General features: G+C 51.2%; 1 long non-coding RNA gene across 1 annotated transcript; it reads right to left on the minus strand.

Annotated features, from left to right (window-relative positions):
- Nucleotides 1-2551: 2551 nt before the first annotated feature.
- On the minus strand, nucleotides 2552-3460 carry LOC134197772 (uncharacterized). The gene is made up of 3 exons (XR_009972692.1): nucleotides 3287-3460; nucleotides 3097-3219; nucleotides 2552-2854 (listed from the first exon to the last, which is right to left on the minus strand). It is a non-coding gene; the product is annotated as an uncharacterized LOC134197772 (long non-coding RNA).
- Between the last annotated feature and the right edge of the window lie 593 nt (nucleotides 3461-4053).

Here is a 4053-nt window from a genome sequence, read left to right on the forward strand (position 1 = left end):
AACCCTAACCCTAACCCTAACCCTAACCCTAACCCTAACCCTAACCCTAACCCTAACCCTAACCCTAACCCTAACCCTAACCCTAACCCTAACCCTAACCCTAACCCTAACCCTAACCCTAACCCTAACCCTAACCCTAACCCTAACCCTAACCCTAACCCTAACCCTAACCCTAACCCTAACCCTAACCCTAACCCTAACCCTAACCCTAACCCTAACCCTAACCCTAACCCTAACCCTAACCCTAACCCTAACCCTAACCCTAACCCTAACCCTAACCCTAACCCTAACCCTAACCCTAACCCTAACCCTAACCCTAACCCTAACCCTAACCCTAACCCTAACCCTAACCCTAACCCTAACCCTAACCCTAACCCTAACCCTAACCCTAACCCTAACCCTAACCCTAACCCTAACCCTAACCCTAACCCTAACCCTAACCCTAACCCTAACCCTAACCCTAACACCTAACCCTAACCCTAACCCTAACCCTAACCCTAACCCTAACCCTAACACCTAACCCTAACCCTAACCCTAACCCTAACCCTAACCCTAACCCTAACCCTAACCCTAACCCTAACCCTAACCCTAACGTGACACCGACTCTGCTAGTCGGTAAATAATCCTCCCCACCCATTATTCAGAAAATAGACCGACTGAGTAGTGAGACAGACAAGACACCGACTCTGCTAGTCGATAAATAATCCTCCCACCCATTAATCAGAGGATAGACCGACTGAGTAGTGAGACAGACGGGACACCGACTCTGCTAGTCGATAAATAATCCTCCCACCCATTAGTCAGAGGATAGACCGACTGAGTAGTGAGACAGACGGGACACCGACTCTGCTAGTCGATAAATAATCCTCCCACCCATTAGTCAGAGGATAGACCGACTGAGTAGTGAGACAGACGTGACACCGACTCTGCTAGTCGATAAATAATTCTCCCACCCGACAGCCAGACGATAGACCGACTGAATAGTTTGACAGACGGGACACCGACTCTTACAGTCGATAAACAATTCTCCCACCCGATAGTCAGACGATAGACCGACTGAATAGTTGGACAGACGGGACACCGACTCTTACAGTCGATAAATAATTCTCCCACCCGACAGCCAGACGATAGACCGACTGAATAGTTTGACAGACGGGACACCGACTCTTACAGTCGATAAACAATTCTCCCACCCGATAGTCAGACGATAGACCGACTGAATAGTTGGACAGACGGGACACCGACTCTTACAGTCGATAAATAATTCTCCCACCCGACAGCCAGACGATACACCGACTGAATAGTTGGACAGACGGGACATTGACTCTTACAGTCGATAAATAATTCTCCCACCCGACAGCCAGACGATAGACCGGATGAACAGCCAGACAGACGGGACACCGACTCTTACAGTCGATAAACCTAAATAGTCACTCCCACAACGGCGAATACATAGCCTAACCCTTCGTAACCCTAAACCTAAAATCGCCGAGAACCCGCACCGACCCCACTCTCTACCTTCACCGTAAGATCGCCTAAACAGTCACTCCCACAACGGCGAATACATAGCCTAACCTTTCGTAACCCTAAACCTAAAATCGCCGAGAACCCGCACCGACCCCACTCTCCACCTTCACCGTAAGATCGCCTAAACAGTCACTCCCACAACGGCGAATACATAGCCTAACCCTTCGTAACCCTAAACCTAAAATCGCCGAGAACCCGCACCGACCCCACTCTCTACCTTCACAGTAAGATCGCCTAAACAGTCACTCCCACAACGGCGAATACATAGCCTAACCCTTCGTAACCCTAAACCTAAAATCGCCGAGAACCCGCACTGACCGCAGAGCACCCGACATTAGGATGCTTTCCATGGAGATAGGTAACGACTACACCCGACCACGCGATAAGGGGGAAGCCCACAAGACCTGTATCGACGTAGCTCGCCTCGGCCTCCCGCCGTCGGCCGCGCCCGCTTACTCTAACAACCCGACACTCTAGGACACTAACTACGAATGTTGATTTAACATAGAGATGATTTAATGAACTCAAACACACACACACACACACACACACACACAAACACACACACACCGACACATAAAACCAAAATAAAACCAAGATTGACACGACAATACAATGTAAAACACGATATACGACACGACCCACAAAGAGTCCGTTACACCAAAGAAGCAACGATCTGAAACCGAGAAAGGCAGCGGGACGGTCTGACGCGATACCGGCGCAGACTCCGGTGTTCCTCAGATAACGTACGGATCGACCACAGTCCGATCGATACGTACCGACACGACGTGGCCTCGTGAGCCAGACGCACGGGAACCACAATATGTGACGTCATTCTCAACTGAAGCAGACATAGTGAATCTACCGTCGGGCGCCACACTAAAAGGATTGGAATCGAGGTCTCCCACGCTCACGCGACTTGTGTCATCTCGAAGGCATTCTGGTCGTATCGCGTGCAAATCCACTGGTGGGGAAGGGGTCGGCCCGGCTGGGGAAACCCTAACGGCCTAGCCCTAACTCTGACTCTAACCCAATTCGACCTCTTTTCCCGTGCCCGTCGGTCGAGATTCGAAAACAAAATTCCGTTCCGGCTCCGAACGGAGAGGCCGTCGCCGCCACGAGAAACGAGTGCGACACGGTCTTTTTAAGACTCTCTGCGAGGCACAAATGTTGCACCAAACTCGCTAACCGACACACGACACAGACGATTCTCTCACCGAACACAACGGAAATAACACTCTCTCTATAAATGCTCCAACTCTTCCACGTCACGCCGCCGAGACGAGCAGCGGTTTTTCCAAGACATTCATCTCGATGATAGGCAAACCTACATCGAAACATCATAAAATACACACAGGCACTCTAATTTAATTAAGTCTATATAATTTTATTTAATTCCACCAAAATTTAGACCAAAACGTAGACCAAAATCTAGACTAAATGGTCGACATCTCTTAAATTAGAACGAAATGTTTGGCACTTAATACAAAAAATACTCCCAATACTATTTACAAAACACACACCACACACAAACACACACACACACACACACAAACACACAACACAAACCATGCAACCCACTGGATAGCCAACAGCAGCACACCGCCCACCCAACGTCTCCGATCGCCAGACCGCCAGTCATTCCGTGCGTCGACATTGTACACCTCTCAAGGTAAAATAAATCACACCGACCTAAGAAACGCCGGTAACACGGACAAATCACATGTCTAACTAAAACATTGCTCTTGTTGAAGCTCACCTTACAGGTTGCTACGGGCGGATGCACTCGACTCGTTTCGTGGGTCGTCTGCGGTCCTCGTGGCTCGGTCGTTCGTCGACGGATGGAGTGGTAGGGCTACGGCCTACGCCGGTCTCCGTTGTGGATGGAGTGGTAGGGCTACGGCCTATGCCGGTCTCCGTGACGTCGACACGATCCGGGTTCCGATGCCGCGTGACCACGTGCGGTCGACGTCATCGGTCAGTCCGACATCTCTAGACGACAGCGTTCACTGGTCAAAAGCGACACGGTCGATGTCCTTGCGCTGATGAAGGTATCTCATACCGAAACGCGTCCGCATATCGGGGCGCGACCGTCTGTATCCAGTGAATCGACTATTGCTGTCTCGTCTGTGGACCGACATCTCAGCGATGTCGTCCGCGTCGTTTCTCTTCCTCTCGTTCGACTACGGCGTCGCACAGAGACGTTCCTACGAGATATCCGGCTCCAGCGTCACGAGCTGCCACGTGGAAGAATCGTCTCTCGATCTTCCGTACTCGACGAGGTCGCTCGGCAACGGCGACTTCGGCACACTAGTCACGCGCTACGCGGAACACGCGACAACGTACGACGAACGGCAGCCCTAGTCGGGAGCCGACCACGTTTTGACGACGACGGATGACGAGGACACGCGGTCGACGACGGCATCGGAGACGAGAAGGAACCCTCTCGGAGACCGACGCGCCATTGAGTCGAAAGACACATCGAAACGAACTCGAGCCATTGAGCTATCTTGCCGTATACGACGA

The sequence above is a fragment of the Corticium candelabrum genome, chromosome 22, assembly GCF_963422355.1.
Source record: "Corticium candelabrum chromosome 22, ooCorCand1.1, whole genome shotgun sequence".
Taxonomy (NCBI): Eukaryota; Metazoa; Porifera; class Homoscleromorpha; order Homosclerophorida; family Plakinidae; genus Corticium; species Corticium candelabrum.